This window comes from Manis pentadactyla, chromosome 11, assembly GCF_030020395.1.
Source record: "Manis pentadactyla isolate mManPen7 chromosome 11, mManPen7.hap1, whole genome shotgun sequence".
In the NCBI taxonomy this organism is placed as follows: domain Eukaryota; kingdom Metazoa; phylum Chordata; class Mammalia; order Pholidota; family Manidae; genus Manis; species Manis pentadactyla.
In genome coordinates, this window is record NC_080029.1 from 32,291,861 (window position 1) to 32,317,978 (window position 26,118).

At 39.1% G+C, this 26,118-nt stretch overlaps 1 protein-coding gene across 8 annotated transcripts in view; it reads right to left on the minus strand.

Moving 5' to 3' along the window:
* Nucleotides 1-26,118, minus strand: part of EXD2 (exonuclease 3'-5' domain containing 2) — a 93,608-nt gene that overhangs the window by 39,237 nt on the left and 28,253 nt on the right. For 4 of the 8 annotated variants that reach the window (XR_008992454.1, XM_057488366.1, XM_057488365.1 and 1 more), the window contains exon 1: nucleotides 15,153-15,299. The exons of 2 other annotated variants lie outside the window; for them this stretch is intronic. The gene's annotated coding sequence lies outside the window, so the exon portion shown is untranslated. 2 more of the 8 variants (XM_036913381.2, XM_036913384.2) reach the window with 2 other exon arrangements.

Consider the following 26,118-nt stretch of genomic DNA (forward strand, 5'->3'; position numbering starts at 1 on the left):
TGAACATCAAAATGATAATAATGGTTGCTTAAGGGTTGGAGGGGTATATAAATTAAAAATTTCAGGTTCTATGAGTATACCCATATCAGAAAAACAGAAGCTTTTTTAATGGTGCTTTTTAGAGACAGGCAATGTAAGTATCCAATTTAACACTTAGGACAAATGATTATATTCCTGAAACATGTGACATTTTAATGAATTAAACAAATATGTTGAAGTGTTCAGAGTGTAGCATAAAGTAGAACGGCAGAACAACAGGGGCCCTAGAGACAAAAACGCCAGCTTCAAATCCAGCCTTTGCCACTTGCTAGCCATACAGCCTTAAGCAATTTACTGAACTTCTCTATGCCTCAGTTTCCTTATTGGTAAAATGGTAGATAGTAGCTACTACATAGGAATATTGTGAGACTTACGAATAAGATGATCAATATACCTACTTCACTTAGCATATTAACTAGCATTTTAGTACTCAGTAAATGTTGGCTATTACTACTACTGAGTTCTACAAACCACAGAACTCCTATAAAAGGAAAATTAAGAATCAGAGTTAACATTTAGGAGCCAAATTTAGCTCCCACACAACTCAAGATTCCTTTCCATTGTAATCCTGCCAGATCATGACCTGGTCTCTAACAGAATACTTCTAGGAAAACAGTTCATTACTTTAAGAAGAAGTTTTTGTAGAAAAATCCTTGTATTCTGTATAAGTTCCCTAAATAAAACTGTTCTCTTTGATACTCAGTCTGGCCTCTGAAATGCCAACAGTGTTTATGCTCTCTTGAGAGCTTGTGAAACATGGGAAGACAGCTCTTAGGACTCTGACCCCGCCCCCTTAGTACACCCTACTTAACCCAACCAGTCTTCCTGTGACCTAGTTTATAAAACCATTCACCGCTGTGGCTAGATCCATCTAAACAGCTTCAACTTTGTCAATGTATCTCTTAAAATGTGGTACCCAGGTATGTATTCAATACTTGAGAAATATGGTCTAATTGGTGTGGACTACACTGATACTATTACTTCCCAGTGTCTGGACTGTGTATTTTATTAATGCTGTATGAGATGATATGTTTTTGAGTAGTAGAATCACACTGATGGGTCATATAAAGCTTGTGGCGTATTAAAATTCACTGATACCAAATCAAGTTCCCCATTTTATATAGTTATAATTTATATTTTGCACTTAAATCCAAAACTTTACACTTCTGTCTTCATCCTGTTTCAGCCAAATGTTTGAGATCAGTTTGCATCTTGATTGTGCCTTCTCTCAACTTACACATGACTTTGTATAGAAGAGGGAATTTTTGTTTTCAAAGAAAGTAACACCTTCTAATGTGTTTTTATTAGTTTTAAATTTTTATTTTTGCATTTCATACTATCTCCATATTTAATAACATTGAAATGAGGCTACATTAAAATAGAAAAAGCTTAAGACAAATTATTGATTCGTTTCCAACTGAGAAGGAATCCCTCAGATAAAGGGTTCCCAGGCATGCAGTCAGGTTCCTTATTTATTCTTTATCCTGTGTGGCCCATGTAAAGAAAACCCTCACAGGAAAATTGAAGGAACAAGCCAAGTACCTCCATATGAGGGAACTTTTGGCAACATCTGAAAAACTTATTAATTCATTTCTATATGGAGAGGTTTTGTATGAGTTTTTTCCAGCCAAAGAATTCATTCAGCAAACGTATATAGCACTTTCAATAAGCCAGACATTGTGCTAAACTCTGGGTAAAAAGAGTTAAAAGGCACAATCTGCTTTCAAAAATTCAGGATGCAGAAAAGTAGAGATACATGCAATGAGGGAGTTGCAATACAGTTGAGAACAACAGCAGCACACACAAGGACAGGGCTGGCAAAGAGCAAAGAGTGGGGCAGTAGTAAGAGAAACGCTGAGAAAGATCATTATCTGAGATGGTACTGGCATTAAAACATCAGCAACGATGGGGAGGGCTGTGCAACAGAGAAGACAAGTAGTGATTTTACAGCATCTTACTATGCTGATGAACAGTGACTAATGGGGTCTGTGGCGGGGACTTGGTGAGGGGGGGTCTAGTAAACATAATGTTCCTCATGTAATTGTAGATTAATGATAACAAAATAAAAAAATAAATAATAATAATTTTAAAAACCCATCAGCAATGTTCTCCAGGTGCACTGGGCAAAAAGGAGAAGGGCACTCCAGGCTGAAGGAACAGCGTGAGCAGGGGTACAAAGGCATGAAGCATCATGGTATAGGTGAAAAAGTTCAAGCAAATTTAACATATACTGTATTATAAAAAAAAGTGAAAACACATTATTGATAATTTCCATAGATTTTCTTCAGGTGAACTTTTTATTGTAGTAAAATATGCATAACACAAAATTGACCATTTTAACAATTTTTAAGTATACAATTCAGTGGCATTAACTACATTCATGAAGTTGTGCAACCATCACCACCATCCATTTCAAGCATTTCATCATCCTGAACACAAACTCTGTACTCACTAAACAAGAACTTCCCCCTTCCTCTAATCCCTAGAACCTCTACTGTGCCTTCTATCTCTATAATTCCATATTTTTTATATCTATGTTGAAATAGTATTTTGGATATACTGGGTTAAGTAAAATGTTATTAATATTAAATCCACATTGTTCTTTTTATAGTTTTAACATGGCTACTAGAAAACTTCATTTATGGACATCACATTATATTTCTACTGGAAAGAACTTGCTAGAGCATAATGTGCAAGTAAGGAAATAGAGATGATGCTGGAATGAGTAGGTACAGGTCAAGTCATAAGGGGCCTTATATTACCCTACAACATACAACCTTATATAGTTAATGGAGAGATAATAACAGACTTCTAAGAGGAGTGATAGAATGAGACTCATATGTCAAAGAACCATGGAGGTTGTGTGGGTGCTAGACTAGAGAAGAGCAGGGCTAGAGGGAGGAAGACCCATCAGAAGACACAATAGTAGAGCCAAGAGTGAAAGAAGATCCAAATCAGCGCAGAAGAAGGCAGAAGCGAAAAGAACCACAGTTCCTAACAGAATGGCTATCAGAATCATCTGGATAAGTGAACATGTTATAACTTTTACAACTTCCAATTTTGAAAGTTTATGAACATAAAACCAACAGCTTTCTAAACCCACTATAAAAATACAAAGAAAAAGAGATTTGTGAAGATGGCGGCGTGAGTAGAGCAGCGGAAATCTCCTCCCAAAACAACATATATCTATGAAAATATAACAAAGACAACCCTTCCTAGAATAAAGACCAGAGGACACGGGACAATATCCAGACCACATCCGCACCTGAGAGAACCCAGCGCCTCGCGAAGGGGGTAAGATACAAGCCCCGGCCCCGCGGGAGCTGAGCGCCCCTCCTCCCAGCTCCCGGCGGGAGAGGAGCAGGCAAAGCGGGAGGGAGACGGAGCCCAGGACTGCCGAACACCCAGCCCCAGCCATCCGGGCCAGAGTGCAGGGCCCTCGATACTGGGAAAACAGGGCAGCAAGAACAGTGAGCAGGCACTGGAGGCTGGGCGCCAGAGGACATAAGAAAAGCGCGCGACCATTTTTTTTTGCTTTTTTGCTGTTTTGTTTTGGCGAGCGCTTTTTGGAAGTCTTAAAGGGATAGGGACCCCAATACTAGGGAAACAGGGCAGAAAGACTGGTGAGCAGAGGCCTGAGGCTGGCACCGGAGAATAAAGAAAAACGAACGACCACCTTTTTTTTTTTTTTAATTAAAAACTTTTTTTTTTTTTTTTAATTAAAAAAATTTTTTTTTCTTTTTTTTTTTTTGGTGGGCGTTGTTTTGTTCTGGCGGGTGCTTTTTGGAAGTCTTAAAGGGGCAGGGCGGGTCACTTAATCCAGAGGAAGGGAATCCGGGATCTCTGGGCACCCTAACCCCTGGGCTGCAGGGAGCAGGGAGGCCCCTTACGGAGATAAATAGCCTCCCAGCCACTCCTGCTCCAACGAGACTCCACCATCTTGGAGTAGCTGCCCGAGCCAGGCCACGCCCACAGCAACAGCGGAGATTAACTCCATAGCAGCCGGGCAGGAAGCAGAAGCCCTGTCTGCGCGCAGCTGCGCAGCATGAGCCACTAGAGGTCGCTGTTCTCCCAGGAGAGGAGGGCCACAGACCAACAAGAAAGGAAGTCCTTCCAGCCGTCACTCGTCCCAGTTCTGCAGACTATTCCTATCACCATGAAAAGGCAAAGCTACAGGCAGACAAAGATCACAGAGACAACACCAGAGAAGGAGACAGACCTACCCAGTCTCCCTGAAAAAGAATTCAAAATAAGAATCATAAACATGCTGACAGAGATGCAGAGAAATACGCAAGAGAAATGGGATGAAGTCCGGAAGGAGATCACAGATGCCAGAAAGGAGATTGCAGAAATGAAACAAACTCTGGAAGGGTTTATAAGCAGAATGGATAGAATGCAAGAGGCCATTGATGGAATTGAAATCAGAGAACAGGAACGCATAGAAGCTGACAGAGAGAGAGAGACAAAAGGATCTCCAGGAATGAAACAATATTAAGAGAACCGTGTGACCAATCCAAAAGGAACAATATCCGTATTATAGGGGTCCCAGAAGAAGAAGAGAGAGGCAAAGAGATGGAAAGTATCTTAGAAGAAATAATTGCTGAAAACTTCCCCACACTGGGGGAGGAAGTAATCGAACAGACCACGGAAATACACAGAACCCCCAACAGAAAGGATCCAAGAAGAGCAACACCAAGACACATAATAATTAAAATGGCAAAGATCAAGGACAAGGAAAGAGTGTTAAAGGCAGCTAGAGAGAAAAAGGTCACCTATAAAGGGAAACCCATCAGGCTAATGTCAGATTTCTCAACAGAAACCCTACAGGCCAGAAGAGAATGGCATGATATATTTAATACAATGAAACAGAAGGGCCTTGAACCAAGGATACTGTATCCAGCACGACTATCATTCAAATATGACGGTGGGATTAAACAATTCCCAGACAAACAAAAGCTGAGGGAATTTGCTTTCCACAAACCACCTCTACAGAACATCTTACAGGGACTGCTCTAGATGGGAGCACTCCTAGAAAGAGCACAGCACAAAACACCCAACATATGAAGAATCGAGGAGGAGGAACAAGAAGGGAGAGAAGAAAAGAATCTCCAGATAGTGTATATAACAGCTCAATAAGCGAGCTAAGTTAGGCAGTAAGATACTAAAGAGGCTAACCTTGAACCTTTGGTAACCACGAATTTAAAGCCTGCAATGGCAATAAGTACATATCTTTCAATAGTCACCCTAAATGTTAATGGGTTGAATGCACCAATCAAAAGACACAGAGTAACAGAATGGATAAAAAAGCAAGACCCATCTATATGCTGCTTACAAGAAACTCACCTCAAACCCAAAGACATGTACAGACTAAAAGTCAAGGGATGGAAAAACATATTTCAAGCAAACAACAGTGAGAAGAAAGCAGGGGTTGCAGTACTAATATCAGACAAAATAGACTTCAAAACAAAGAAAGTAACAAGAGATAAAGAAGGACACTACATAATGATAAAGGGCTCAGTCAAACAAGAGGATATAACCATTCTAAATATATATGCACCCAAAACAGGAGCACCAGCATATATGAAACAAATACTAACAGAACTAAAGGGGGATATAGACTGCAATGCATTCATTCTAGGAGACTTCAACACAGCACTCACCCCAAAGGATAGATCCACTGGGCAGAAAATAAGTAAGGACACGGAAGCACTGAACAACACAGTAGAGCAGATGGACCTAATAGACATCTATAGAACTCCACATCCAAAAGCAGCGGGATATACATTCTTCTCAAGTGCACATGGAACATTCTCCAGAATAGACCACATACTAGGCCACAAAAAGAGCCTCAGACAATTCCAAAAGATTGAAATCCTACCAACCAACTTTTCAGACCACAAAGGCATAAAACTAGAAATAAACTGTACAAAGAAAGCAAAGAGGCTCACAAACACATGGAGGCTTAACAACACGCTCCTAAATAATCAATGGATCAATGACCAAATCAAAATGGAGATCCAGCAATATATGGAAACAAATGACAACAACAACACTAAGCCCCAACTTCTGTGGGACACAGCAAAAGCAGTCTTAAGAGGAAAGTATATAGCAATCCAAGCATATTTAAAAAAGGAAGAGCAATCCCAAATGAATGGTCTAATGTCACAATTATCGAAATTGGAAAAAGAAGAACAGATGAGGCCTAAGGTCAGCAGAAGGAGGGACATAATAAAGATCAGAGAAGAAATAAATAAAATTGAGAAGAATAAAACAATAGCAAAAATCAATGAAACCAAGAGCTGGTTCTTCGAGAAAATAAACAAAATAGATAAGCCTCTAGCCAGACTTATTAAGAAGAAAAGAGAGTCAACACAAATCAACAGTATCAGAAACGAGAAAGGAAAAATCACGATGGACCCCACGGAAATGCAACGAATTATTGGAGAATACTATGAAAACCTATATGCTAACAAGCTGGGAAACCTAGGAGAAATGGACAACTTCCTAGAAAAATATAACCTTCCAAGATTTACCCAGGAAGAAACAGAAAATCTAAACAGACCAATTACCAGCAACGAAATTGAAGAGGTAATCAAAAAACTACCAAAGAACAAAACCCCCGGGCCAGATGGATTTACCTCGGAATTTTATCAGACATACAGGGAAGACATAATACCCATTCTCCTTAAAGTTTTCCAAAAAATAGAGGAGGAGGGGATACTCCCAAACTCATGCTATGAAGCTAACATCACCCTAATACCAAAACCAGGCAAAGACCCCACCAAAAAAGAAAACTACAGACCAATATCCCTGATGAACGTAGATGCAAAAATACTCAACAAAATATTAGCAAACCGAATTCAAAAATACATCAAAAGGATCATACACCATGACCAAGTGGGATTCATTCCAGGGATGCAAGGATGGTACAACATTCGAAAGTCCATCAACATCATCCACCACATCAACAAAAAGAAAGACAAAAACCACATGATCATCTCAATAGATGCTGAAAAAGCATTTGACAAAGTTCAACATCCATTCATGTTAAAAACTCTCAGCAAAATGGGAATAGAGGGCAAGTACCTCAACATAATAAAGGCCATCTATGATAAACCCACAGCCAACATTATATTGAACAGCGAGAAGCTGAAAGCATTTCCTCTGAGATCGGGAATTAGACAGGGATGCCCACTCTCTCCACTGTTATTTAACATAGTACTGGAGGTCCTAGCCACGGCAATCAGACAAAATAAAGAAATACAAGGAATCCAGATTGGTAAAGAAGAAGTTAAACTGTCACTATTTGCAGATGACATGATACTGTACATAAAAAACCCTAAAGACTCCACCCCAAAACTACTAGAACTGATATCGGAATACAGCAAAGTTGCAGGATACAAAATCAACACACAGAAATCTGTGGCTTTCCTATATACTAACAATGAACGAACAGAAAGAGAAATCAGGAAAACAACTCCATTCACAATTGCATCAAAAAAAATAAAATACCTAGGAATAAACCTAACCAAAGAAGTGAAAGACTTATACTCTGAAAACTACAAGTCACTCTTAAGAGAAATTAAAGGGGACACTAACAGATGGAAACTCATCCCATGCTCGTGGCTAGGAAGAATTAATATCGTTAAAATGGCCATCCTGCCCAAAGCAATATACAGATTTGATGCAATCCCTATGAAACTACCAGCAACATTCTTCAATGAACTAGAACAAATAATTCAAAAATTCATATGGAAACACCAAAGACCCCGAATAGCCAAAGCAATCCTGAGAAAGAAGAATAAAGTAGGGGGGATCTCACTCCCCAACTTCAAGCTCTACTATAAAGCCATAGTAATCAAGACAATTTGGTACTGGCACAAGAGCAGAGCCATAGACCAATGGAACAGACTAGAGAATCCAGACATTAACCCAGACATATATGGTCAATTAATATTTGATAAAGGAACCATGGACATACAATGGCGAAATGACAGTCTCTTCAACAGGTGGTGCTGGCAAAACTGGACAGCTACATGTAGGAGAATGAAACTGGACCATTGTCTAACCCCATATACAAAAGTAAACTCAAAATGGATCAAAGACCTGAATGTAAGCCATGAAACCATTAAACTCTTGGAAGAAAACATAGGCGAAAACCTCTTAGACATAAACATGAGTGACCTCTTCTTGAACATATCTCCCCGGGCAAGGAAAACAACAGCAAAAATGAGTAAGTGGGACTATATTAAGCTGAAAAGCTTCTGTACAGCAAAAGACACCATCAATAGAACAAGAAGGATCCCTACAGTATGGGAGAATATATTTGAAAATGACACATCCGATAAAGGCTTGACGTCCAGAATATATAAGGAGCTCTCACGCCTCAACAAACAAAAAACAAATAACCCAATTAAAAAATGGGCAGAGGAACTGAACAGACAGTTCTCCAAAAAAAGAAATACAGATGGCCAACAGACACATGAAAAGATGCTCCACATCGCTAATTATCAGAGAAATGCAAATTAAAACTACAATGAGGTATCACCTCACACCAGTAAGGATGGCTGCCATCCAAAAGACAAACAACAACAAATGTTGGCGAGGCTGTGGAGAAAGGGGATCCCTCCTACACTGCTGGTGGGAATGTAAGTTAGTTCAACCATTGTGGAAAGCAGTATGGAGGTACATCAAAATGCTCAAAACAGACTTACCATTTGACCCAGGAATTGCACTCCTAGGAATTTACCCTAAGAACGCAGCAATCAAGTTTGAGAAAGACAGATGCACCCCTATGTTTATTGCAGCACTATTTACAATAGCCAAGAATTGGAAGCAACCTAAATGTCCATCAATAGATGAATGGATAAAGAAGATGTGGTACATATACACAATGGAATACTACTCAGCCATAAGAAAAGGGCAAATCCAATCATTTGCAGCAACATGGATGGAGCTGGAGGGTATTATGCTCAGTGAAACAAGCCAAGCGGAGAAAGAGAAATACCAAATGATTTCACTTATCTGTGGAATATAAGAACAAAGGAAAAACTGAAGGAACAAAACAGCAGCAGAATCACAGAACTCAAGAATGGACTAACAGGTACCAAAGGGAAAGGGACTGGGGAGGATGGGTGGGTAGGGAGGGATAAGGGGGGGAGAAGTAGGGGGGTATTAAGATTAGCATGCATGGGGGGTGGGAGAAAAGGGAGGGCTGTACCACACAGAGAAGGCAAGTAGTGATTCTACAATATTTGCTATGCTGATGGACAGTGACTGTAAAGGGGTTTATAGGGGGGACCTGGTATAGGGAAGAGCCTAGTAAACATAATATTCGTCATGTAAGTGTAGATTAATGATACCAAAAAAAAAAAAAAAAAGGCTGTTCCTGTGTGGAGACCTTCAATGAGTCCTACACAAGGGTATAAAGGGCATATAAAAGTGTAGGCAAAGGGTCTGTTTGTGTTTATACAGAGGATCAAAGCCTAATTGGGCTACCCCGAAAATGAACTAAGATACGATATGAAAAAGAACTTCCAACATCTGCACTCTCTGGAAGACTCATGCCAGAAGATGATCATCAAAAAACCCCAACAAAGATCCACGCACTGCTACAGCTGTAGATGCACTCATCCCACCAGTTCCTGGACTTGCCATGGGAATGAGGAAGGAGATATCTAAGCTGGCCTGTGCATACAGTAAAACAAATTTGACTGGATCTATACTGTTGGAACTCAACCAAGAATTTGGAGAAGTGCAAATTGTAGCGCTCCAAAGTCTTAGAACTACAGACTATTTACTGTTAAAAGAACATATGGCATGTGAACAGTCCCCAGGAATGGGTTGTTTTAATTTGTCTGATTTCTCTCAGACTGTTCAAGTTCAGTTGGACAATATCCATCATATCATAGATAAGTTTTCACAAATGCCTAAGGTGCCTAACTGGTTTTCTTGGTTTCACTGGAGATGGCTGGTAATTACAGATATGCTTTGGTTATGTAACTATACTCCTATTATGTTAATGTGTGTGCGCAATTTAAGTAGTAGCTTAAAACCTATATATGCTGAAGTTACTCTACAAGAAGATATGTCAAAGAAATAATCAATCTTCCCATGTTTTCTTCCGCCTGCTACTTCTATAGCTTTTCTTCTTCCTTCCTAATTACAACCCTTAAATAGAATTCGTGCCTCATATCAAATTTACCGAGTATCATAATTCTTCCAAGTGGTAAAGATACCTCAAGACAAATGCTGGGCATAGAAGCCACAGGGCATAAATATGCAAAGAAGTAAAAAGCTAACCTTTTCAAACAATAAGGCTTCCCTCTCACTTACCAACTTCACATTTCCCTGTATGGCCCCGGAAGATGACTGGTTAGCCAGAGGCGGGTAAGATTCCTCAAGGGAGGAACAACCTAAGACAGGCACAGTCGCAGGGGGGCCATCAGGTGAGAAATTGGGGATCAACAGAGGTGAGGCTTAGAACCTCACCCCCCCTGTTCTGAGAGAAATCTTCTGCATACGTGGATGTTTTATTGCCCTGGTCTAGCTTGGATTAACACATAGTCTACAGGCACACACTGATCATGTACATTTGCTCTCTTACAACACTAAGCTATGTTTTCTACCTTTATCTTGTATCTACCTACCACTTCAGCATTTTATTAAAAATAATAATAATAAAGAGAGAAATGTGGTATCCACATATAAATCAAGTATAAAAACCAAATGAGTATTCATATTTGAACTGACTGTTTAGAGTTCATAATGCATGAGCAAAACCGAAAGTTTCTGTGATGACTGCCCTTGTACTGTTCACTATGTAACTTATTCATTATGTAAGAATTTGTTCTCCATGTAAGAACTTGTTTGTTATGCCTCAGAAGATTGGAGACTGACAAAAATTAGGCTTGGGGTGGATTAATGATTGTGCATTGAGCATTGACTCCCCTATACAGAATTTTATTGTCGTTAACAACCATTTGATCAATAAATATGAGAGATGCCCTCAAAAAAAAAAAAAAAAAAAAAAAAAAAGGACAGACTTCCAATGGTAAAATAAATAAGTAACTGGGATGTAATGTATAGCATAAGGAATATAGTCAAGATATTGTAACAGCCTGGTAGGGTGATAGCTGGAACCTAGAATTATGTATATAAATGTTCTACCACTGTGTTGTACACTTGAAACTAATGTAATGTAATACTGTGCGTCAACTACCCTTCAATAAAAAATAATTATTTAAAAAAAAAAAATACAAAGAAAATCCCATTCATACTAACAATATACATTACTTACAAAGTACCCCCAAACAACCAAATACAGCAATAAACCAAGGTATAAACTCAAAAAGAAATGTGCAAGATCAATATGAAGAAAAATGAAAACTTTACTGAAGATATATAAGACAGGAAGAGCTGAGATGTATTATAACAGCTATCAATTACAGAGCATACGACATGTTCCATGCACTTTACATGTATTTATACTCATGTATTTATACATTATTCATTTAATCTTTCAACCATCTTCTGTAGAAGGGACTGTAACTGCCCCATTTTTATGATAAAAAAAGATTAATCATTTTACAGAAACACTCAAAATAATATACAAATTCACTTCAAACTTAACTTTGAAAATCTTTAAAAAAAATGAACTGACCATCAAGAAAGTGAAAAGACAACCCACAGGATGGGAGAAAATATTTGCAAATCATCTATCTGGCAAGGGCATGAATCTAGAATATACAAAAAAAAACCACCTCATAACTCAATAATAAAAAGACAAACCAATTAAAATTGGACAAGGGTCTCAATAGACATTTCTTCAAACAAGATAGAATACAAATGGCCAATAAGCTCATGAAAATATGCTCAACATCACTAGCTATTAGGGAAATACAAATCAGAATCACAGCAAGATGCCACTTCACACACACTAGGATGGCTCTAATAAAAAAGACAGGTAAGTGATGGCAACAATATGGAGAATCATACATTGCCGGTGGGAATGTAAAATGGTGCAGCTGCTTTGGGAAATAGTCTGGCAGTTCCTCAAATGATTAAACAGAGTTGCCATATGACCCAACAATTCCCCTCCTTGGCATATATCCAAGAGGAATGAAAACATATCCAGACAAAAGTTCACAGCAGTATTACTCATAAGAGCCAAAAAGCAGAAACAATTCAAACACCTGTCAGCTAATGAACGGTTAAATAAAATATGGCATAACCAAAAGTTATGCCTTGAATTGTGTCCCACCAAAAAATGTCTATTGATCCTTGCCCAATTTTAATTGGTTTAGAAGTCCTAAACCCCACCCTGTACCTGTGAATGTGACCTTACTTGGAAATAAGGTGTTTGCACATACAATCAAGTTAAAATGAGGTCATGAAGGAGTAGGGTGGGCATTTAATCCAACATAACTGGTGTCCTTACATGAAGGGGAGAAAAGAGACAGAGAAAGACTCACAGAGAGAATTAACATGTGCAGACAGACACTCAGCGAAGGAGGACACGTGAAGACAGAGGCAGAGTTTAGAGTTAGCCGCAAGCCAAGAAATGCCAAGAACTGCTGGCAACCACCAGAAGCTAGGAAGAGGCAAGAAAAGTTTCTCCTCTAGAGCCCTCAGAGAGAGCACAGCCCTGCTGACACCTTGGTTTTGGACTTTACAGCCCCCAGAACTGGGAGTGAATACATTTCTGTTCTTTTAGACCATCCAGTTTGTGGTCTTTGTTACTATAGCCCTGTGAAACAAACTTACTATAGGATGGACTTTTATTGAGCAATAAAAAGGAATGACTACTGATACATGCTACAACATGGGTGAACCTTGAAAACATTATGCTGAGTGAAAGAAGCCAGTCACAAAATAACACAGATTGTATGATTCCATTTATATGAAATATTCAGATCTATAAAGGCAGAAAGATTAGTGGCTGCCTAGAGCTAGGATATTGGGGAATGAGATGGAGAATTATGGCTAATACGTATGGGTTTCTTCTGGGGGTGTAAAAGTGTTCTAAAATTAGATTGTGGCGATGGTGCACAACTGTGAATATACTAAAGTCACTGAATTGTACACTTTAAAAATGATTGTGTGAATTACACCTCAGTAAAGACACTTAAAAAAACTATTTGACATGCTGATTCTAAAGTTAATCTGGAAAAGCTATTGTAAGACTAGCCCCAAAATATTGTTTTTAAATAACAAGTATGTGAGCCAATAAAGTATACAAGTTCCAATAATAATAATAATAGTTATGAGGGAGTATTTATTAGATATCAAAGTATAATATATATTTAATATAGGACATTGCGGTTATTGGTCCAGCAAAACAGAAAATTAGGCCATAGAACAAAAGACAGTCCAAAAACAGACTGTGTGAGAAACTAGTACATGATAAATGTAGCGTTTCAGATTAATGGGTCAAGAATGGATGAAATACTTAGAGTGACACTGTTCGGAGAACAATAATTATGCACATATCATTCACAAACACACACCCACAGAGGAATTAGAGAAAAACTCAAATACATATATAAAAACTTACAGAAGAAAACAGAGTCATAAGAGAAAAACTCTGCTCTGCCTTAGGATAGAGCAGGGGTTTTCATCCTCAGCACCACTGACATTTTAAGCCAGAAAAATTTCTTGTTGCGGGGTTTTCATGTGCATCATAGCTTAGAAGCATCTCTGGCTCCTACCCACTACATGCCAGTAACCCCACCACTCCAGCTGGACAAACAGAAAATGTCTCCTGATGTTCATCCCCCATTTGAGAACCACAGGGGTAAGGAATGATTGTCACAAAATACAAAATACGTGCAGTAAAATGATTGATACCTGTGACCTACCTGTGAGTAATCTATGGAATCTCATATACTATGGAATCTTAACATACTTCGAGATTTACAGAGCAAGCAGACAGAATAAGGTATATCTCTACATATTGACAAAAAGTTCCAAGACCCATTTGTAAGCATAAAAGGTCAAGTTTCTAAGTAAGTACAATACACCATATTTGTAAAATACGCATTTGTTGAAGTTTAACGTGAAATCTTACATACATGTATCTTATAGATACAAACACCTGTCAATAAAGGTAAAGAAAAAAAAATAGAAAGACATACCCCAAACTGGTAACAGTTCTTACTTTGGGGAAAGAGATTAAAGAAGAAAAAAGATGGAGATCAAAACCGAGTTGGGTTAAGGGAGACCATTTTACTTAAAATCTTTATATGAATGTTTTACAAGATTCCATAGAGTACGACTAAAATAGATATTAAAAAGTACACTTTAAAAACAAGCTCACCTTGACCAAAATTAATCATTCCTTCCCCATACTAAACCACTTTTCTCCCGCACTTCCTCATTCTGATAATTAACAAAACGTTTAAGTGAAGTTCCTTCTATCCTTGTATTACTAATAAAAAATACGGTATAAACAGCAGTGTTTTCAAGGACTGGGTATCTGAGGGAGATTGTTTGCATCCAGTTGTATATAGAAAGCATATAAAAGTTTGTATTTTAATGAGCAGGTATCAATTTTGTAATACACAATTTTTAAGGTTCTAGCTCTGATCTATCCCAGGGATGAGAAAAGACAGATGGCTCCCAGCAAGGCCTAGAGCAAAGGGTGTGGTCTGGGAGGAAAGGGGTGGTAACAACGGGCGGGCGGGTGTAGATCCCCACGAATCGAGGAGGGAACTCTGTGGACGCATGCAGCACGCAAGGAGTCGCCAGGTGCTGAGAAAGGTGCCACCTAAGCTGATCGGGTCAAGAAGCCACGAAGGTTTGGCAGGTACTCCTAAAGATACAGGAAGGGGGTTCAAGGGAGCCGCCAATGGAGGGCTTGGGGGGGTCTCCTACCCAGGAGAAAACTCTTGTTGCGCACCTGGGAGCTGAACCGCTCCCGCCTCGGGCGAGGGGAGCGCAGAGGCCGCGCGGGGGTGGGGAAAGAGGCAGGGCTAAGTCGCTCGGGACGACTGGGTCCGCACAGTCAGTCGCCCCCGCACACAGTGACATCGTCAGCTCCACGACCCTGCTCCTCAGTCAGCACTATAAGCCCCCTCCACTGCTTGCAAAAGCCCAGTTTCCGGTGCTCTTACCTGCGGCCCCAGACCCTACCCGAACACCTGCGGCACCTCACGCTGAAGAACTGGAACCCTCCTCGGCCACCTGCACGTACCCACCCGGATCCAGTAGGGTCAAAACCACTTCCGGTCTTGCGATGGGCTAGGAACACGTAACCGCCGCTGTGTGTACAAATGGGCGGCGCCATCTTGCACGGAAGCTGCTGGAGCAGCTGTTGCCTGCCCAGTTTCTCCACAATTGAACAAAAGGATCTGTTAAAATTGAAAAGGCTTTAACGTGTCTTCAGAACAGTAGTGTTTTTGTTTTTGTTTTTGTTTTAACGGGAGCGGACTGGAATTCTCACCAATGCAAGATGGGACATCTAACTGTCATTACTAATCAGCTCGGGTAGTGTTTCTCTCGTGCATTAATTTTAACTGTTAAATGATGAATGTAAATAGGAGAGACACTTGTTGAAGTAATGTATTCCTCAGCAGCGTATTTTATACTGTAGCCTTTATAATGTGTGCCATCTTTTATAACAATAACCACAATACATAACGTTTATATTTAAAACCATTCATTCAGCCAGTATCAGCCTGTTAAACATGAGGCAGCTACAGCGTGCTGTGAGCTTTTGCTTTGTTGTAAACTGTATAAAACAAGGAGAAATGAGATGTGCATAAACAATAGGTAAAATAATAGCTACCATTTGCTGATTATGTGCTAGTAACTTTGCAAAGCGTGTTACATCTTTTCTCTCATTTAATCCTCATCACAACCTCCTGAAGCAGTACTATTATTAGTGCCATTTTACATAAAATGGAGAAAGGTTAAATTTCTCAAGGTAACTGAGCAAGTAAGCATTAGAGTTGGGACTCAGACCTCAGTATGTCTGATTGCAAAGCTTGTTGCCATCATCCTCTAGATTTATATTGTCTCCAGTACAGGAAAAAAGGTTTTATGTTCCATTAGATAAATACCGATAAGGGGGAAATTTCTGGCAGATGTACCCAGATTAACCCCCTACATTTTAATATGCTCAATCCTGAAACATCTGAAAAATGAACCAAAGAAGTAAAGAGGAATGCAAATTAAAACCATAATGAGATACCATTGCATGCACACTAGAAAGGCTATAATAAAAAAAAACAGAAAACACCAAGTATTGGCAGGATTGTAGAGCAACCAGAACTCTCATATGCTGTTAAAGGAAACATAAATTGGTACAATGATTTTGTTAAATTGTTTGGCAATAACAACTAAAGCAGAATATATGCATAGCCTTTGTCCCAGCAATTTCACTCCTAGGTATATACCCAACAGAAATGTGTACATATATTCACTAAAAGGACATATTCAAAAGCTCATACCTATACTTTGTAGTAGCCTAAACTGGAAACTACCCAAATATTCAAGCTGCTAGAAGTCAGTGTAGTGATTACTATTGGTGGAATAATGACTCTGGAAGAGAACATGGGGAGGCTCATGAAATGCTAATAATGTTATCTTAATCTGAGTGCTGGTTTACATGTGTTCAGGTTGCATATTGGTGGGCACTTTTCGGAATATATATATATATATTTCTATAGAAAGGTGTTTTGTTTTTTTTTTTAATGAAAGAAAAGGACTGGAAAGTTAAAAACCCAAAGAAAAAGAACAGGAAAGGAGATAATACCAGACAAATAAAGGTCAGTATAATTTTAGAAATTAGGTTAGTCTGGCAGGATATTGATATTTGAGGGATCCCGCTGCGGGGGAGCAGAATATGTGACCCCAAAAATATGTCACTTTGGCCTGTGGATTATTTTGAGCTGAAGGCAATCAAGACCTACCTAGCAGATTCAAGAAAAACTTTTACTTCTCCCTTAGCCACCTAAAGGAATTTAGATAGGGGCCTAACCAGAGATAGCTTTTTATCTGAGTGACTTATCTCTATGGCACGGCAAACATCTAGTTACCAAACATTTGCTCTTATGGCCCTGTGAATTACAATTCTTCCCTTTGAAGTCCCAGGCACCTATCCTATTCCTTAGCTCAGAATGGCATCTAAGCTTCAATTGCCAGACTTGTCCTTGGGTTTTACATTCTTATGGGGCTCTCATATGTACATAATTAAGTTTGTTTTTCTCCTGTTAATCTGTCATGTCAATTTAAGTAGTAGATCAGCCAAAAAAACCTAGAAGGGTAGAGGAAAAAATTGCTCCTCCTCTATACACAATGAACTGTCTGGTCCATAAGCAATCACCCTACATTGAAGACCCAGTCAACAAGGCCCATCTGTACATAATGAATTTCCTTTTCAGTACCTTACTCTTTGTCTTAGTCTGCTCAGTCTTAGTCTTATTACAAAATACCATTGACTGGGTAGCTTATAAAGAACAGAAATTTATTTCCCACTGTTCTGGAGGCTGGGAAGTCCATGATCCAGGCACCAACAGATTTATTTTAGTCTGGTGAGTACCTGCTCACTGGTTTATAGAAGCTATCTTCACTGTGTCCTCAATTTAAAGGGGTAAGGGTGCTCACACTCTTGGATCTCTTTTATAAGGAGTTCATCCCATTCATAAGAGCTCCACCCTCATGACCTAATCCAGGAAGTGATACCATTATATTGAGGGTTAGTTTTCAACACATGAATTTTGAGGGGACACAAAGCATTCAGTCTACAGCACTTGTAAATATGGTAAGATACCAAGAATCACCAGTCTTTGCAGGCACATCTCCAACACTATTGACTAACATTTTATAAGGAAACATAGAACTCTGTGCCCAGCATCTTGAGGACACACATACTTTAAAAATATACAAGGAAGATTTAAGAAAATTTTTATTTAGGCTATTGAACAACTTTCTGCAAATTGCAAAAAATTTCTGTCATCTCATTCTCCAATCATATTACAATTAAGTTAGAAATAAAATTATTTTTGAAACCACATATTTTGAGATTTTTAAAAACACCTTAATAACAAAGATCAAAGAAGAAATCCCAATGGAAATATATAATACTAGATTTCAGCAGTAATAAAAAATACTACATGTGAAAATTTATAGGATACAGGTAAATTAATAACCTTTTATGCTTTTACACTAAAAAAAGAAAGGCAAAAAATTTATGTGATCTGCTTAAAAAAATAATAAATCTAAAATAGAAAGAAGAAAAAGATCAAACAAAAATTAATAAAATAGAAAAAAGATGCAATACAGAAAAACTAAGGTTAGACCTCTGAAAAGACTAATAAAATTTCTGTAAGATTGATCCAGTTAAAAGAGAAATAGCAACAAATAATATTAGGACTAAAAGGGCAGACATAACAAAATACAGTAGAGATTTAAGAAACTAGAAAATATGACCAACTTTGTTAAAAAATTGATTAGACAAGAAAATGAAAAGCCACAGACTGGGAGGAAGTATCTGCAAAACACTTATCTAATAAAGGACTGTTATCTAGAATATACAAAGGACTTTTGAAACTCAACAGCCAAATCAAAAAGTGAATAAAAGATGAGATTAGACACCTCATCAAAGAAGATTGGGATATCCAAATGAGTATATGAAAAGATGTTTAACACCACGTTATTAAGGAATTGTAAATTAAGACACAGTGAGATACCAGGATCTCACTGAATGGCTGAATCCTATTAGAATAGCTAAAATCCACAGGAACTCCCATGGCTGGTGAGAATGCAACATAGTAGTTACTTCTGAAGATTCTCTGTCAGTTTCTTTGAAGGCTAAACATAGTTTTACCACATGATTCAGCAATCATGCTCCTAAGTATTCAAATGAGTTGAAAACAAGTCCACCAAAAAACCTGCACACAGATGTTTATAGCATATTAGTCATAAATTGAAAGCAACCAAGATTCCTTCAGTCAGGGAATGGGTGATGAAACTGTGGTACATCTATTCAATGGACTATCATTCAGCAATAAAAAGAAATGAGCTGTCAAGCTACAAAAAGACATGGAGGAAACTTAAATGCATATAACTGAGTGAAAGAAGCCAGTCTGAGAACTGTATGATTCCAACTATATGACATTACCTGGAAAAGGTAAAACTATGGTGACAGTAAAAAGGTCAGTGGTACCTAGGGTTCCTAAGGAGGAAGTAAGGGGTACATAGGTGGAACACACGATTTTTAGAACAGTGAAACTTCTGTATGATACTATAATGGTTGTTACATGGTATTACATGTGTCAAAACCCATAGGACTGTGTAACACAAAGGGAAAACCCTAATGTAAACTTTGGACTTTAGTTAGTAATAATGTATCAATATTGGTTCACCAATTTTAAATGTACCACAAAAATGTGAGATATTAATAGAAGAAACTGTGTGGGATGGGGTGGGAGAGGTATATGGGAACTCTGTACTCTCTGTTCAAATTTTCTATAAACCTAACACTGCTCTAGAAATAAAGCCAATTAACTAAAAAAAAGGAAGATCATGCCATGAACTGCTTGACTTATCTAAAAATGTTTTATTCATTTATTCATTGATTCCAAGGACAATGCCAAGCACAAGGATGTCATATGTAGAAAATTCAAGAGGAACTATGGCAGGAAGTAGCTAGTGGTCTACCCAATAACCATTCCCCCTTTCTGCTTAGTAACAGAAGTCAGGGGTACCTAGAAAATATATTTTTCTGTTTTCATTGAGAAAGGTATGGTTATGTGACTAAGTTCTGGCCAATGAGTTATACAATTTTTGCACTGGACTTTTGGTAAAGTTCCTAAAAAGGGGGCAGACAACTGCCACAAGCCATTTTTTGCCTTTTTGCCATTGCCCTTCCACTTCCTTCTTGCTATGACTAGGACCTGGTGGCTGGAGCTCCAACAGTTCTCTGTCACTGCAGTGGCACCGCAAAGATAGAAACCAGGTGCCTAGGAAAAGTGGCATGGAGAGGAAGAAGACTGGATCCTTGATACCTTCCATAATTCCCATACTAACCCTGAACTACCCACCTATGGACTTCTTTACATGAGACAATGAACTAGTTTTTTAAGCCACTGCAGTCAAGTCTGGTTACCAGCAGTGGAAAACAATCCCTTACTGATACGGGATATGAGAGATAGTAATAATGAATGCATGCCACACAGGTCAAGTAAAATCTGTTGAATACAGTGCCCAGCACTGAAGATACACAATAGAGGTGGAAACCCTTTATTGAACTTTATTGTGTTCAAGATAAAGGTCAAAATTTAGAGGAATCACTTATAGGCTCTTTCTGAACATCCTATTTCCTTCCATCAAAATTCTATCCATCCTTTCTGCCCACTGATCCCTTCTATAAACTTTTATAATATTATTAGTACTATACAGATTACAAAAATATGTAGCTATGCACTCAAAAAGCTTACAAGCTAGTTAGAAATGCAAAAAACCCATTTGTTAGCAAGTGAGAAAAGGCATCCTTTTTTGGTAGTTTAGAGAGATAGGGAACTTTTTTTTTCTCTCCTAAGAAGCTGGAATGAGACTACCTTTTGGGTACAATGAATACAGTACAGGTGCCTGTATTCATTTAGAAGAAATTCATGAAATCCCCTTAGAATGAGGGTGAGTTACACACACCCCAATGGGGCAATTCCACTTAATAATTTGCAAGGCTGGTGAAGCAGCATTCCTTTGGTTCTGAAGTGAGTGGAGTATGTGGGGGCTGAGCTAAATTGCTTTGTAGGGTAAAAGGCATGAGGAATTAGAAGACTCGGGATTAGTTAGAGATAGGAGAGTCAGCAAGGCTCCAAACTCCCTGGGAGAAAGAGAAAAACATCTCAGAGGAGAGACTTTGGAGGAGAAAGATGTTGAAAATGTTTGGGGAATTGAGTTTAAGTTCTTTGCTGTGGGGGTGTGAGTTATGTAACCTCATCTTCTATCTCTCATAGATAAGCATACGGAAAATCGGTATCATTCTCTAATGCTTTTGTTCTAGTAGATTTGTTGGAGGAATTTGAATAGGTGTTGAATTTTGCATCCAGGTTTGCTTTGCAAAGGGAGAAGACAAAGGTTATTTCTGGGCTTTTTGGAATTGGAGGGCCAAAGGTGGACTGCTGACATCTAAGTCACAGAGAAAAGAGCAGAGGAAGAAATCTCCAGTTAAAGATAATAGATTGAGTCACACATACCTCCACTTCCTTCTGAAATCCCCCTAAAAAAAACACAACACTTCAAGGTAAGAAGGATAAAAAGATGAAGACCACCCAAATGAGAACAAACAGGAGCTATTTAGTCAGAGCTTGCTACAGTAGCAGGGAGTCTGCCATCATCCCTTGTGTTTGGCAAAGACTCAAAGGCAGGCAGAGGAGTGGGAAAGCTTCATTGTGTTAAAAGTGAAACCTTCAGATATGCTCTGATTGGAGGTCATTGTTATGGGATGTTGGAGATGGGCTAACTAGATGCCAGTCTTAAGTGATTGGTTTGGCTTTCTCTAGTTGGTCCTGTTTTGGAGGTGGGAACAAAATACAAGGAAGCTGACTCATTGACAAGTTCTGACCATTCTGGGCTGATTGTCTCAGAGTTTGTAGTTTGGCTTTCCAAACTGGCTGCTGCAGGGGTCAGAGTTCTATTGTCATATATGGTCTGGCTATTGTCTGTATAGTAGCCTCCCACAGAACAGGAGATAAAATCACTAACCTTTGGAAGCTGGAAAGCAAAAAGAATAGTGGGAACTGACAGACTCACCATACATCTGAGGACAAGCTAAGAATAAGAACAAGCCTGATTTGCCCTGGAGAACTGCCAAAAAGTAGGCATAAAGTTGGGACTAAAAGCAGAATAATTGTTTAAAAGTCTAGTTGAAGCACCAGATTTCCTCCCCAGCTCCCAGGTAGTTGCCTCGCTGCCCTTGCAGAAGGCTTAGGACTGATTCCTTGGAGAGGGGTAAGTAGAAGGTACCTTGTCTAGTTAAGGATAGCCGTGCCATACTAAAAATATGAGGATTCAGTGAAAATTATACTTCCAAGACTCCTGCCTTATTCTCCCACCTAAGCAACCACTATTAGAAGCCAACTGTTAAAGAAAAATCTTCAGATAATTTTGTTATGAACATATATCAAAAATTCTTTACTATCTGGCAACAAGGGGGGAGGCCTACAATAGTATATATGAGAAAGTGTGAAATACTTTATTTTTTATTATTATTATTTTTTATTTTTATTTTGTTGTCATTAATCTATAATTACATGAAGAACATTATATTTACTAGGGTCCCCCCTTCACCAAGTCCCCTCCACAAACCCCATTACAATACTGTCCATCAGTGTAGTAAGATCCTATAGAATCACTACTTGTCTTCTCTATGTTGCACAGCCCTCCCCATGCCTCCCTCAACATTATACATGCTAATCGTAATACCCCTTTTTTTTCCCCCCTTATCCCTCCCTTCCCTCCCATTCTCCCCAGTCCCTTTCCCTTTGGTAACTGTTAGTCCATTCTTAGGTTCTGTGATTCTGCTGCTGTTTTGCTCCTTCAGTCTTTCTTTGTTCCTATACTCCACATATGAGTGAAATCATTTGGTGTTTGTCTTTCTCCGCCTGGCTTATTTATACCCTCTAGCTCCATCCATGTTGTTGCAGATGGTAGGATTTGTTTTCTTCTTATGGCTGAATAATATTCCATTGTGTATATGTACCACATCTTCTTTATCCATTCATCTACTGATAGACACTTAGGTTGCTTCCATTTCTTGGCTATTGTAAATAGTGGCTTTTGGATGTAGAGTTCTATAGATGTCTATTAGGTCCATCTGTTCTAGTGTGTTGTTCAGTGCCTCTGTGTCCTTACTTATTTTCTGTCCAGTGGATCTATCCTTTGGAGTGAGTGGCGTGTTGAAGTCTTGTAAAATGAATGCATTGCATTCTCTTTCCTCCTTTATTTCTGTTAGTATTTGTTTCACATATGTTGGTGCTCCTGTGTTGGGTGCATATATATTTATAATGGTTATATCCTCTTGTTGGACTGAGCCCTTTATCATTACGTAATGTCCTTCTTTATCTTTTGTAACTTTCTTTCTTTTGAGGTCTATTTTGTCTGATACTACTGCAACACCTGCTTTTTTCTCCCTGTTATTTGCATGAAATATCTTTTTCCATCCCTTGGCTTTTAGTCTGTGCATGTCTTCGGGTTTGAGGTGAGTCTCTTGTAAGCAGCATAGAGATGGGTCTTGCTTTTTTATCCATTCTATTACTCTGTGTCTTTTGATTGGTGCATTCAGTCCATTTACATTTAGGGTGATTATTGAAAGATATGTACTTATTGCCATTGCAGGCTTTAGATACGTGGTTGCCAAAGGTTCAAGGTTATCTTCTTTAGTATCTTACTGTCTAACTTAACTCGCTTATTGAGCTATTTTAAACACTGTCTGATGATTCTTTATTTTTCTTCCTTCTTATTCCTCCTCCTCTGTTCTTTATATGTTGGTTTTATTCTGTGCTCTTTTGTGCTTCCTTTAACTGCTTTTGTGGGTAGTTGATTTTATTTTTTGCCTTTAGTTAGTATTTGGTTGGTCTGCTTTCTTTGCTGTGATTTCATTTTCTCTGGTGACATCTATTTAGTCTTAGGAGTGCTCCCATCTAGAGCAGTCCCTCTAAAATACCCTGTAGAGGTGGTTTGTGGGAGGCAAATTCCCTCAACTTTTGCTTGTCTGGAAATTGTTTAATCCCTCCTTCATATTTAAATGATAATCATGCTGGATACAGTATTCTTGGTTCAAGGCCCTTCTCTTTCATTGCATTAAATATATCATGCCATTCTCTTCTGGCCTGTAATGTTTCTGTTGAGAAGTCTGATGATAGCCTGATGGGTTTTCCTTTGTAGGTGACCTTTTTCCTCTCTCTAGCTGCCTTTAAAACTCTGTCCTTGTCCTTGATCTTTGTTATTTTAATTATTATGTGTCTTGGTGTTGTCCTCTTTGGGTCCCTTCTGTTGGGGGTTCTGTGCACTTCCGTGGTCTGATCAATTATTTTCTTCCCCAGTTTGGGGAAGTTTTCAGCAATTATTTCTTCAAATACACTTTCTATCCATTTTTCTCTCTCTTCTTCCTCTGGTACCCCTATAATGCGGATATTGTTCCTTTTAGATTGGTCACACAGTTCTCTTAATATTGTTTCATTCCTGGAGATCCTTTTCTCTCTCTCTGCGTCAGCTTCTATGCATTCCTGTTCTCTGGTTTCTGTTCCATCAATGGCCTCTTGCATCTTATCCATTCTGCTTATAAATCCTTCCAGAGATTGTTTCATTTCTGTAATGTCCTTCCGGACATCATACCTTAGCTCTTGCATATTTCTCTGCAGCTCCATCAGCATGGTTATGAGCTTTATTTTTAATTCTTTTTCAGGAAGATTGGTTAGGTCTATCTCCTTCTCAGGGTTTGCCTCTGTGATCTTGGTCTGTATCAAATTCGTCTGCCTTTTCATGGTGATAGAGTTATTTGTGGGGAGCTGGCAGTGTGTTGGCTAAGAGAAAGCAGCTTCTTGCTGGGTTTTGGCCTTCCTCTCCTGGGAGAACAGCGACCCCTAGCGGCTTGTGCTGGGCAGCTGCGCGCAGACAGGGCCTCTGATTCTTGCCCGGCCACTGGGGAGTTAAGCTCCGCAGTTGCTGTGGACATGGCCAGCCTCAGCCTGCTTCTCCAATATGGCGGAGCCACATTGGAGGGGGAATGGGCAGAAGACCATTTATCTCCGTGAGGGGCCTCCAAGCTGCACTGCCGCCCAGGGGGTTAAGGTGCCTGGAGTTCCCTGGGATTCCCAGCTGCTAGGCTAAGTGTCCTGGGATGCTTCCATCCAGCTGTGGGGTCCCTGTACCTTTAAGACTTTCAAAAAGCACTGGCTTTTCTTTGTCCCAGGGGCGCCAGCTGCGGGGACCTGCTAGTATCCAGCACACCACCCATGCACTGTGTGTCTGCGCTCTGGTGCAGATGGCTAGGGCTGGGTATTTAGCAGTCCTGAGCTCCCTCTCCCTCCCCACTCCGATTCCTCTCCTCCTGCCGGGAGCTGGGGTGAGGGGCTGCTCGGGTCCCGCCAGGCTGGGGCTTGTATCTTATCCCCTTCACAAGGCGCTGGGTTCTCGCAGGCACGAATGTAGTCTGGCTGTTGTCCTGTGTCTTCTGGTCTCTCTTTTAGGAATAGTTGTATTTGTTGTATTTTCAAAAATATGTATGGTTTTGGGAGGAGATTTCCGCTGCTCTACTCACGCCACCATCTTGGTTCTCCCTGTGTGAAATACTTTTAAATGGACCAAAAGATTATAGGGAAATGGAAAATATGCCTTCTTTTAAACATACCCTTCCTAATTATCAGGCTCTGTAGGGTTCATGCCTTTAATGTCTTTAAACTGTTTTACAACCTGTGAAGAGAAAAAAGCTAATTTGTTGAAAATTGATAGTAATGCAAATAATTATTGTCTTTAGACATGCAAATAAATTATGTTAGGTGAAACTTGACAACCCTGCCCCCAGCACCCTCCAATAAGCCAGCTTTGTGTCTATTAAGAAAACTGATTTCAACATTTCTGATGGGCTTAGATATTTGCCTGGTCATTGGATTTTCCTTTGAATTGCTAACACCTTTTCTGGTTCCCTTATTAATTAATGAGTTAAATTAAATCTTTGACATATGTTCATTTCATATCTGCATCTGAGTCATGATTTCCCTTTTTTTTTTAAACTATTATCCTTTAGGATTTACAATTCAAAGATTTACTTTTGATAGGGATATTTGGGAGAAAAAGACTGGTTAGAAAATCATTTCAGATTAGATACAAAAAATAATAATATTTGGTAAAAGTCACAACACTCTTAACAGAAAGGTGAGTGGGTGGATCACTGGTTTCTCGTAAATTTTAATCCCATTAGTTTACTAGAATTTTGTCAGGCATTTTATCAGAAATTTACATTTCTTCCTAGAAAGAAGCTGTAAATTACATCATGCAAAGATTACATCCTAGTCCTAGTCTGCATTTTTGTTTTCTTTTACAAGATGATGATTTCCCAAATCTCCAGTCTAA